The following is a 12,777-nucleotide window of genomic DNA, read 5'->3' as shown; positions in this document are numbered from 1 at the left end:
CTTCTTCCTAGAAACTCAAAGTGGTTACTTTAGATAGGGAATCTGGCCACTTCCCCATTACTAGTTCTGGTTAATAAAGTAACTTTCTTTCTACTGGACCTCTTCCTTGTTAATTGGAGTCTGCAAGCAGTGAGTGGCCAGACCTGTGTTCAGTTACAAGATGACACTGAATCTTTAGGTTGCTTTGGATAGTATGAACATTTTAACAGTATTAATTTTTCCAATTTGTGAACTGCAGCCCATAAGTTTTGATATATTGTGTTTCCATTTGTTTATATTGAGATATTGTCTAATTTCCTTTTTGATTTCTTTTTTGACACAATGGCTATTTAAAAGTGTGTTCTTTAATTTCCATATATCTGTAGATTTTTCAGTTTTTCTTTTGCTGTTAATTTCTAGTGTCATTCCATTGTGGTCAGAAAAAAATACTTAGTATGATTTCTATCTTCTTAAGTTGGTTAGGACTTTTTTTGTAACCTAGCAAGTTACCTACCTTGGAGAAAGATTGGGGGCACTTAAGAAGAATGTGTATTCTGCTACTGCTGGGTGAAATGTTCCATATGTATGTGTTAGGTCTGTTTGATCTATAGTATTATTCACGTCCTCTGTTTTCTTACTTATCTTCCGTATTGATGTCCTCTCCATTACTGAAAGTGTGGTATTGAAGTTTCCTACTATTATTGTATTGCTATCTGTTTCTTCCTTCAGTTCTGTCAGTGTTTGCTTTACATATCTAGGTGCTCTGATGTTGCATGCATATATATTTATAATTCCTATATCTTCCTGATGGATTGACCTTTTTAATCGTTATATATGTCCTTCTTTGTCTCTTGTGATAGTTTTTGACTCAAAGTATGTTTTGTCTAAGGATAGCCACCCATGCATTCTTTTGGTTACCATTTGCTTAGAATACTTTTTACTAGCCCTTCACTTTCACCCTGTATGTGTCACTAAGTCTAAAGTGAATTTCCTGGTGGAGTGCATGTAGTTGGGTATTTTGTAATTGTTTTCCATTGAGCTACTCTATGTCTTTTGATTGGAAATCAATTCATTAAAATTTAGTGTAATGATTGGGAAGGGGAGGATTTATTATTGCCATTTCATTAGTTGTTTTCTTTTAGTCCTATAGTCCTTTTGTCTGTCTTTTCCTTTCTTACTGTCTTCCTTTGTGTTTTCTTGATTTTTTTTTTTTTTGTATTCATATGCTTTAATTCTTGTTGACATTTTTAGTATTATACCTTTTCAGGGGTTTTGGAATTTTTGTTTGCTGACTCATTTTGAGTGGGATGATTTTACATTCACTTTTTATTACCTTTTTTCCCCCTCTCTCTGGGCTTACTCTTGTTTTCCTTGAGGTTTTGTGATCACTTTTGTCTGGTCTGAAAGACTTCAAGGACAGACCCAGGTTTTATTATGTTCTATCAGCCATCCTTGCCAATGGTGATATTGGGGATATCACATACTCTGTTACCAAGCCAGCAGGTGGTTTGATTCTGTGCCTGGTTCTGAATAACATCTTTGTCAACTTTTCCCCCACAGGCTCAAATTTTTATAAAACTCTTCCTCTTAGTGTGTCATGTTTTTTGTTGTTGTTGTTGTCGCAGTTTTGTTTTTAGCTGCTTCTTATTAGCCCAACCTCCTTGTTTGGCTTTACAGTTAACCTGGCTTAGGTCTCCTTATCTCCAGTGAGCCAGTTTTAGATTCTCTTATCCTGTAGGAGCAGAATGCCCAGCAGTCAGTGCTGGCTTCTAAATCTGGAGCCTTGCAGGTTCCCTAGCTTCAGACTTACTCACTGCTTGTGATTCTAATGCATTTCTAGTCCACAGATATGTTTATCTGGTTTCTTGGAGACAAACTATAACCTTTCTGTGTTGACTTTTTATGTTTCATCTCTAATTATCACATGTTTGGAACAGGGGGAGGCTTATAATGGTGTGAATTTGCTGCTTCATGTTGACCAGAAGTCTCACCATTACTTTTGAAGCATTTTAAGCATATTTATATCCTAATTTCTTGTCCATAGCTCTGTATGATTCTGACCTTTGAAGACTATAATAAAGGTTCATCATTTTTTAATGTACTTATTGTTTATACTCATCACTGAGAGAAAATACGTTACATTACACAGTAGTCGAGAATAAACTTCTTTAATGGGTTTATGTGACTAAAATTGTAAAGGTCAGGGGAACTAATGGGAAATTTGTTTTAATTATGCATTGATCACAAAACATAATATTGTTTTCTTTAAGGAACTGAACTAACTGGATTCTGAATCATATTTTATTATGAAACAGAAACAAACTCAGATTGATTTATTGACTCTGCTGTATGCCAGGCCTTGTGAGGAATACATGGGAAGGAAATAAAAAGGTCTCTGCCATTAGAAAGGCCAGTGTTTCTCAGCTGAAGGCTGAAGTTGGAGGGTCTCCTCTTCCCCTCTCCCCAGTAGAAATCTGTGAGAATCTGAAATGGGAGGCTTTTTTATTTTCAAACTATGTACCCCATCTCCATTTCCCAGCCCCCTACCACCAGGGGAGTGTGTCTCTTGCCTCTCAACTGCTTCAGAACTACTATCAGAGCCACTTTTACCAAGAACATACACCATAGCAATTGGGCATTATGAAAACAATAAAATATGTAAATAAATTCTAAAATGGATTAGGACGCTAGATGGATTGAGCATACCCTGGATACTAGGCAATGCATTAGGACCTTCCTTGCAATTGCTGTTACATCAACTCTGTGGACAGATGTTAACATCCATTTTTAGATACACAAAAGAGGGAGCACAGAGAGCTCAAGCAGCTTGCTGAGATTCCTAGTAAGTGGCAGAGGTGGACTTCAAATCCTGGCCTGCTTGCCTCTGAAACACAGGTCTTAATGACTGTGTTGTAATAAGAGGGCCAAAGGCAAGGTTAAAATATGTCCTACTGTATTGCTGTTTCCTGAAGGAACTTATGGAGATTAAAATTCGTAAATTGTTATAGAGTTAAAACAGATGAAATAATGCTTCTTGGACACACCATTTAGTTTTTTCTTTCATCTTTAAGCAATGCCGCACTAAAATTTGTCTGTAATGGCATAAAAAAAACTGATATTTGGGCCGGGCGCAGTGGCTGAAGCCTGTAATCCCAGCACTTTGGGAGGTCGAGACGGGCGGATCATGAGGTCAGGAGATCGAGACCATCCTGGCTAACCCGGTGAAACCCGTCTCTACTAAAAAAATATACAAAAAACTAGCCGGGCAAGGTGGTGGGCGCCTGTAGTCCCAGCTACTCGGGAGGCTGAGGCAGGAGAATGGCGTAAACCCGGGAGGTGGAGCTTGCAGTGAGCTGAGTTCCGGCCACTGCACTCCAGCCTGGGCGACAGAGTGAGACTCCGTCTCAAAAACAAAACAAAACAAAACAAAACAAAAAAAACTGATATTTGCCTTTTCTTCTCCATTCCCCATGCTTGTCAATCGTTGCAGAGATTATGCTCAAATGTGATATCAAGAAATGCTTTTAGTCCCCAGCTTAAGCTTCATTTCTATGTGAAATATGGCAGACTTTTGATGCTTTCTCTAAGGTCCTGCTCTGGATGTTCTCCTTGCGTTCAAGGCCCTTTTAGGGAGAGAGCCAGTCTATGGCCAGTCTTGGCAGCTCGGTAAATGCAATTGACAGTGGAATCATTCTTAAAATTCGCTATCACCAGGTCAAAACTAGCCCCTGGTGCATTTTGGGAAGCTTCAGTTCAAACACCTGAATTCATTTTCACCCAGCGCTACCTGGTTAGCTTGTAACTCCAGAGTTATATAGAGAGGTTTTGTATATGATTGCTTAAGCTACAGCTTCTTCCCCCTTTGCAACCTATTATTGAAATAAAAATGTAACTTAGCTATTTCACAGGCATATGGATGTTTTTAAGTGGAATAAGTTCATGCTGTTTTAAATTAGGTTCACCAAACAACATTTCTAGAATATTTTCACCTTTCTAAATAAAGTGCTTTTGATTGATACTCCCTCTAATTCAGACTGGCAGTGCATAATACCCTAAATCAGGGCCTGCATAAGCAGTCTGTATAAAACATGCTTATGCTTTTCAGCTTCCCAAGTGAATCTTTCCTAGAGAGAATTGTTTTTTATTGAATGTTTGAGGTCATCTTACAATAATTATGACACAATCAGTAATGGCAACAATTTAAAGAGTTTATAATATGTGCCAGGAATATGATAGTGATAAACATGTCATCTCATTTATTTCTCACAACACACTTTTTAAGGGTAGGTTTGTATTATTATTCCCACTTTACAGATAGGGAAACAAAGGTTAGAGAGATTAAGTAACTTGCTCACGTCAAGGTGGTAGGGAGAAATTATTGAAAGCACTCATTATGCCATGTGTGCAAGCAAAAACTGGCAGATTAATTTTTAGCATACTCAAATAAAAGGTCATGCATTAGAGAAAAGCAGTCAAAATAGGTACTGCCCCATCTTTAGTGAAGCAGACAGAGGGATATGACTGAAATAACCCTCAGCTCTGGGTCAAAAGCTCTGGCTTCTATTTTCAGGCCCTGCCACTTGGGGAAATATTCCTTCTCTGTGTAAAAGTACAATGTTGGCCACAATCTCCTAAAGTCATTCTAGCTTTGATAGGGTGTGATTGTAGGAGCCTGCAAAGGTATCTAGAGTCATTGTAGGTTTCCTAATGTATGTAGCTCTAGGCAATTAAAAAGATTAAGTAAATCTTAGGAGCTGTCAAGAAGGTTCTTACAGTTTATATATAACATACAAAAAAAATTATGGGATACATCATAGTTTTGGTTGCTACATCTCCAAAATCTAGTGAAATTCAAGAAAGTTTCAGAAGGAACCACCAAAATGGCGTGATGAGACTATTATAAGGGGTATAGCAATCTTCAGCCTGCAAATAGAGAAAAAAGTCTTATTTAGAAATATCTGCAAAATTATGATTGTTATGTATTTCATACTTGAGAAAGTAATTTTAGCTCAGATAAAATGAAGTACTGTTTTACACAGTGGATGATAATTTTGTGGAACTTTCCATCTGTAGAATCAAAAAGTAAAAAATAATTGTGAAAACAGTCAAATGTAGAAATAACAGTCCATCATAGACTATCAAAGGACACTGTAAAGTATGGAGTTCTCCCCTAAAAGTTGGTATTGCCAGGGATCATAGTTATTATGCCCTTCTACCGTATGTCCCAGGGTTCCAATGGAAGTTATCAATACAGCATAGCTCCAATTCAGGAAGGCAAATTTTAAGTTATAAAAGGTTCTGTTTAGGATGGCAGATTTCCTTAATCATTAATTTTACTAGTAGTATAATATAATGTTAAATTTTTGTTTTGGTTCCAGTTGAAGAGCAGCATGATGATAGGAATTTTTACTAGAAAAAAAAAATACTAATATCATAGGAAAACATTAAGAGTTTCTTCTTTCTGAATAGTGGTCACAATGAGCCCACCCTTCCTTTTAGAATCACAGAGGTTGACAGTGGGTTTGGAGATGATCTATCTCATGGCCCCCTCAGGGCAGGTGTCCATTCTTTACCTGGCAGGTGTTCCTTGCACCTCTGTTTGAACAATGCCAATATTTGGCAGCTTATCTTCTGGGGAGTACTGTTCCCTTGTGAGACTGCTCAGGTTTATTCTTTACTGAGCTCAAATCTATGTGCATATGCTGACTTCTCACTGGCCTGATTATACCTTCAGGGCAAGTCTACTCTTCTTGCAGATGAAGCATCTAGCCCCTTACAGTCTTCTCTTCTCCAGTGTAACATATTCTGCTGCTCTTCAAGCAATGCACTTCTAGACACTGGAAAATCCTGACAGCTCTTTTCTGACCACCGTCTCTTTTCCAAACTCTTTCCTCAAGTGTCCTGGAAGGAAACAAAAGGGAATGAAAAAGCATTTGATTTATTTAGAGTTAAAAGCGAGTATTACTTCACATAATCAACAGCTTTATTTTATTTTTATCAATGAACCTTAAAATCTTTAAAAACATTTTCCCATGACTGAGATACTGTTAGCTCAATATGGTTGTATGCTTGTGGCCACCACCTGAATTTCCTGATTGTTGCCAGACAGACTGCTATCAACTCACCCTCTCAAAGTGCAGTGTGCACTTCAGATTTATCCCCACTGAATTATCTTGTCAGTTTTAAGCTATTATTTCTGCTTCAGGATATTTTACAATCTTGATTATTTGGTCCAACATATGAATGATTCATCTTATGTTTTTATCATCTTAAAATTCATAAGAATATCTCCAAGGTATTGATGGAAATGTTAAACAAGACTATATCAAGGGCTGAATTAAGCAATGCGAACATTCAAAATTTAATGAGAAATATAATTTAATAAGAATGGTACTTTGATGCTTGTATTTCCTTTAATCTTGCTCTAATTTATAGCCTATTGAAATGTACTGTTTATGCTAATAAATACAACTTAAATTTTAAAACACATGTTTTTGTTTGTATTGTTGTTTTTCAAAAAATGCACAATTGAGGGAAAAAAGCCCACTTTTCTTTTTTTTTAAGGTTTTCCACAGGTTGTGATTATTCAACACATGGCTACAATCGACTGATGAGATTTAACTGATTTAATGTATGAGAATATAATCTAATGACAAGTCAAAATAATTAGGGGGATAGGGACAACCTCATGAGGGTTGACTTTAAGAATCTAAATCCACAACATGACAATAATGTCACAATGTCCATTGATGAAGAAAGTGAACAGTCTTTTTTTAATGATGTTCTTTTATTTCAGTTAATTGCATTTAGAGAGAGGACAATTAAACTATTTATTCTCCTTTGTGGTATCTATTACGTTTAAAAATTACCTTGTCTTTCTGTTATGTTCTTTTTAAAATAATTATTCCTTACGGATTCTCAGTCTAAGCTAATTTTTATTTGTTCTCTCCAACAGGTCTATCTTTATAACATTTGAGCTCCCCCTACTCCTTATCTTTGGAGTTCACGTTTATGGGGACAAAAGATGAGTTTTCTATGCTTTGCAAAGCATGATGATGCTTCATGTTAGCTTTGGAATTAGAAGAAATAATTTTTGGACCATTATTTTTGAGTTGTGATACACAAACATTATAAGGTTAATCAGCATTTTAGCTTATTAGTGGCCCTTGATTCTTACGAAACTAAGATAATTACTTCTCTTTTTTCTGCAGATGTGATATTTGACTATGAATATTGAAGTTAAGCTTCAATCCATTATATTGTAAATGGAAAAGAAGAGTTTTTCATTTTAGGTATATGTACATAATACATGTATTCTTTTCCTTGGCTCTCATTATGTTTATATTAGGTACAAAACTAGTTAACATGTCTATTCTGGCGTTTTTCCTCCAAGATATGTAAATTCTAATAAAAAATAAGACCAGATTGGTGGAATGGGGATAATAGTATTCTTTTAAACCAGGATGCAAGAAAATGAAATGTTTAATTTTTGTTACATCTCCTTTCTAAAACAGAATATACTGATGGAAATTTGGCTTGTTTCCTAGAGTCTGAACACAGGGGTTATTAACTGCAATAACTGGGCTAATACTATGAGGTGGAGTATGATAAAAGGATTAAAAGCTAGCAGATATTGTGCTTGGATAGCAAGCTGGATGCCTGTGCAGGCATGGAGCCTTTCAAAGTAAAGTTGGCTCCTTGACACTCTGTCCTGAAGCTTGTGCTGATTTTTAACATCATTAAAAATCAGGTCATTGAGAAGTCTTCTTTTAGGGATGTCTGTAACATTCCTTGACTGCCTTATGTTTAAGCTAGAATTTAAGCATCCAAATAAAAGTTGTTCTCAGGTGTCATCATCATAGGAAGCCATCCAGCTACCCTAAAGTTCACTAAAAAGTCCTGGAACTTGAGATGATTGACTTCTGACTTCCCATTGTCAGTGTGGTCCAGAGATATGGCAGGCAGGAGCCAACTGCTTAAGGTAGAAATGCTTTGAGTAAGTTTCATTTGAACTGCACAGGCTATCATGGCTGGGTATTTTTCAAAGCTACGTAGGGTTCTGGAATTTTAGAAACCATTAGGGGCCAAGAAGAATCAGTCAGCTTATAGATCTAAATGTTCAAAATTTAAGTTAAAGCCTGTTTCTTTTGGTAGGAAGCCCCTTGACTCCCATTTTTTTATAATGAAAAATTGATGATATATCTATTAGCTTGTTTAAATTGAACCATAGAAGAGTCCGTAGGAGACCAGGTGCAGTGGCTCATGCCTTTAATCTCAGCACTCTGGGAGGCTGAGGTGGGTGGATCACTTGAGGTTGGGAGTTTGAGACTAGGCCAACATGGCAAAAACCTGTCTCTACTAAAAGTACAAAAATTAGCCTGGTGTGGTGGCATGTGCCTGTAATCCCAGCTACTCAGGAGGATGAGGCATGAGAATCACTTGAATCTGGGAGGCAGAGGTTGCTGTGAGCCAAGATCACACCTCTGCACTGCAGCCTGGGTGACACTGTCAAAAAAAAAAAGTCTGTAGGGTACCAAATGCTTTTTTTTTCTGGAGACAGGATCCGGCTCTGTGGTATATACTGGAATGCAGTGGTGTGTTCATGGCTCACTGTAGCCACAGTCTTCTGGACTCAAGCAATCATCCTACCTCAGTCCACTTTCCCCTCTCCAGTAGCTGGGACTATAGGCATGCACCATTACACCCAGCTAATTTTTTTTTTTTCCATAGAGATGAGGTCTCACTACATTGCACAGGCTGGTCTTGAACCTGGCCTCAAACGATCCTCTCTCCTTGGCCTCCCAAAGTGCTCAGATTACATGTGTGAGCCACTATGCTCGGCCTTCTTCTTTTTTTAAATCCTACCCACTTGGCATGACAAAGGCCTAGGACGTAATGGTAAGTGAATAGTTGTAAGGAATGAGAAGTTCTAACTGTGTGCTGTACCATGCTTGGATTTGATTATGGGAAAGATGATCAATATTAACACAGAAGTTACTTAAACTCTCTATGTCTCTTCCCTTACCTCAGGAAGTTCAAATACAGTGTTGTAATTCAGCTCTTCTACTCTTCCTGTCCTCTCAAATGAGACAACTTATACTGTGGTTGCTGAGGCTAAATAGAGGAGGAATTCAAATACATGATTCTTCTACTTAAGAGAAGATCATCTCCAGTTGCATCTAATCATGAAACCCAGTTGCCTCCATTTCATGAGAATGATTTCCTTCCATAGACATTCTCTGCTGTTCTCCTACTGTCAAGTCAATGTTTAGTCAATTCCAGCCATTTCTTGCAAATACACTGCAATCACATTTTATAAATCTACCAAGTGCTTGGTTTTCATGTGCCACAGATAAATTAGGTCTTTCTTATTTTATCCTGAGCTATCAGTCTAGTAACATGCTCACAGCATGCAACCAGGACTAGGCATGATCTCCTTTTTGTGAATCTAATCTGAGTGTCCTTTACAAGTAAGAGGGGATAGTCTGGGAGTGGAAACAGCTCTTTTCAGGACCAGCTGGGTGATCCATGAGCATTTGAACAGATGGCCCATTTTTGTGTGAAAGGATTCTGTATCCTACAAACTAACACCCAATAGCTTCACTGGGGGAAAAAAAAAAAAAAAAAAACTTGAAGATAAGAAATCAATTCAAGAGGAACTCACGTGTTTGCTGTGTTGCCTCTGAACACACCCTGTATGTCAAGAGCTTAGCTTTATTCTGTAGACCACCTAGTCTGAATCATTGGGGAGGAAAATATTTGTTCAAACATAGTCCCTTTTGTCTGTGCTGGGCAATAGCACAATACATTCAGCAACTGCCCTCTGAAAGTCAAGTCTTTGTCTCCAGTGGGGATTATGAAAACATGGATTTCTTGAGAAGTGCCTGCCCACCTGTGTTTAGATTTTAAATTGTGGGAAGATGCTTGACAGCCAGAAAAGAGATGCTCAGGGAAAAGTCTGTTGAGGTTATAGAGACTTTTTAAAAGACCATTTCCTCCTTCAAAATTATTAGAATAGAAGAGGAATTCTTGAAAACTGTCATGGAATATTGTATTGGATGGAACCTTGAAAGGTTTTATTTATCTCTTCTCTTTTAGCTTTCTGTCTAAGGCCTCAGAATGTAGTCTATTTTAGAAACTCTCTAAGGAAGGAAATTTTTCGTAACCTTTACCCTGTTAGTCATTTTTTTTAACTTCAACAAAAGTCTGCATCAGAAGATTCTTGCTTGCTTATATGACCCTAATGCTCACTGCTGCAGTCCAAGCCTGGCTTCCCTTGCACTTTCTTCTGCTGTTCATATTCTTCACAGTGAGACCTGTCTTAGCTGAAGCCCATTATTAGGTCACTCCTTGGCCTCTTCTCTAAGGCTAAATAATGAGTTTTTTTTTTCTCCTTTTTCAGTACGTCATATTTTTTCAAACATTTAATCATTTTTGTTGTTGAAAATTTGGGGACTTCCTGTGTCTGGAAATGCATTAAGCCTCAAACTTTGTAGCCCTAAGACTTTTCCTGCTACCTTTTAAAATACACCAAATAAAATTAAGACTAGGAGAAGAAAGCTGCTGCAATTTTTTTTAAAAAAATCACAGAAGCCCCCCCCCCCAAAAAAAAACCCACCGAGTAGCTGTCTTTCTGGTTTTTGATTAAGAAGACATTTGTGAAATGAAACATACGTTATTGTCAGATAGGCCTGTTGTCTACTGACAATTGATCAACATGAATGTGGTCAGGTTTAGATGAATATCTGTACAACTCACGTAATTTTTAATGAAGAAAGTTAAAAGCTAAGCATGCCAAGAAAATAAGTATGACTCAAAAGTGGCCCTTTCTTAGTATATTAGAAGTATTACAGCTTCTAGTTACCAACGGCCTTTGAAGATGACTGGGCCATTATTGCAATACTTTTTAATATGCTTCTGGATTCAATTATTGCAGATTTTTACAATTATATTTGATCTCTAGTTAGTTTATAAGGGGACACTATCTTTGTCAGGTTTTAATATCAAGATTGTGATAGCTTTGTAAGTAAATATAGACATTTTCTATGCTTTCTGTTTGCTTTAGAACAGTTGAAATAGAATAAGATCAATCTGACATCTAATGTATAGTTGAACTCACTTCTAAAACTATCTGAGCCCCTTGACTTTCAAAGGTAGGTCTCTGATAATTCTTGCTATAGGTTAACATATCACACATATGGAAGACTTTATTTATCTATGTTCAATCTAGAGAATAGTAATGGAAGGATTACACATGTTCTCACCACTGAGTTGCAGAAACAGAACACTATCAGTGTCTTTGAAGGTCACTGTGTTCCCGTACCTGATCACCTCCTCCTGTCTGCCCTAACCCCCGTTAGACATAAACACAATCCTAACTTCGGTATGCTATTGCTTTGCTTTTTTTCATAGTTATACTATCTTTATCTTTGTATGTATTACTGAAGATTATATTATTTAGTTTAGTTGAAATTTATATTATAGAATTGTACTCTTCTATTTCTTTTGTCTTTTTTTGTTTTTTTGCCTATTTTTGTTTTGAGATTCATTTATATTTAATAATGCATCACTAGGTCATTTTCCGTTCACTTTACTACTTTGTAATAGTCCATTGTATGACTATTCCACAATTTATCTATTCTACTGATGATGGACATTTGCGTTTTTTCAGTTTGAGAACTTCTGAATGTGTCTATTTGACCATTTTGGTCCATGTCTCCTGGTATGAGAAGTCCTCTAATGTTTACACCAAAAGTGGAATTGTTGGATTGTGGAATGTACATATGTTCAACTTTATAAGGATATGTCCAATTGTTTTCCCTTAATGATTTTAACAATTTCCTGCTCCTACCAGGAGTGGATAAGAATTCCTATTGCTCGGCCTCCTAGCCAAGATCTCATTTGTGTGATTTTAAATTTTTTGCCAGATAGTTGCAAAGTGGTATCTTATTAAGGATTTAATTTACATTTCCCTGATCGGTAATGAAATTGGTCATCTTTTCAAATGTTTGCTGTCCATTCATAATTTCTTTCTGTGAAATACCTCTTTATGTGTTTTGCTTATTTGCTTTTTGGGTCGCTTATCTTTTTCTTATTGATTTATAAGAATTCTTTATCCATTTTGAATATAAATCATTTTGAGTTATATATATTGGAAATGTCTTCCAATTTCTAGCAACTCCTTTCATTCTGTGATTTCTCTTGATGAACATAAAGGCTTCATTTTATGATAGTTAAATTTATACATCTACTATTCATGCTTTGAATTTTTATTCTATTTTAAAATCTACTCCACACTGTAGACATAAAGATATTTTTCTCTATTGCACTTAAAACTATCATTATATTGTATTTATTTATTTTCCATCTTCCCACTAGAATCTAAATTCAATTAAGGCAGAATATTTGCTTGTTTTATTTATTTCGGTATCTCTAGCACATAGTGGGAACTCAATAAAAATTGTTGAAGGAAACCATGACTGAATGCCAGAGAGCGTGAAATGTTCTTCAGTATCTTGCATTAGCTCATTTTCATAAGAATGCAAGTCCTCTGAGGCTGTTTCCTCTCCCTAGTACTGCCATATTTTTCATATGTCTCATTTTCATCTCATAATCAGGTGGATCCATTTGGACTCGGTGTCTTCATATGCACCAGTAACAGAGGGGCTTGTCCTCAGGCTGCTCTCTGCACATCTTTGATTTCGTCCTTCTCCACTCTCAGACCTACAGCTGGCCTGTGGGTGGATGTATGCTGTTGCCATTCTGGTTCCTTCTGCTAGCAGGCTTTCATCCAGTGCA

At 36.8% G+C, this 12,777-nt stretch overlaps 2 protein-coding genes across 4 annotated transcripts in view; one reads left to right on the top strand and one right to left on the bottom strand.

The window, feature by feature from the left end:
• The window catches only part of LOC105476099 (carboxypeptidase Q), a 494,234-nt gene that overhangs the window by 300,288 nt on the left and 181,169 nt on the right, over window positions 1–12,777 (top strand). The window lies entirely within an intron of this gene.
• The window catches only part of LOC105476102 (TSPY like 5), a 321,338-nt gene continuing 312,685 nt past the window's right edge, over window positions 4,125–12,777 (bottom strand). Inside the window, exon 2 of the mRNA XM_011731759.3 lies at window positions 4,125–5,880. The gene's annotated coding sequence lies outside the window, so the exon portion shown is untranslated. The remainder of the gene's footprint in view (window positions 5,881–12,777) is intronic.

The sequence above is a fragment of the Macaca nemestrina genome, chromosome 8 (genome assembly GCF_043159975.1).
Source record: "Macaca nemestrina isolate mMacNem1 chromosome 8, mMacNem.hap1, whole genome shotgun sequence".
Taxonomy (NCBI): Eukaryota; Metazoa; Chordata; class Mammalia; order Primates; family Cercopithecidae; genus Macaca; species Macaca nemestrina.
The sequence above is the reverse complement of the archived record's forward strand: the minus strand, read 5'-3'. Positions and strand labels throughout refer to the sequence as shown.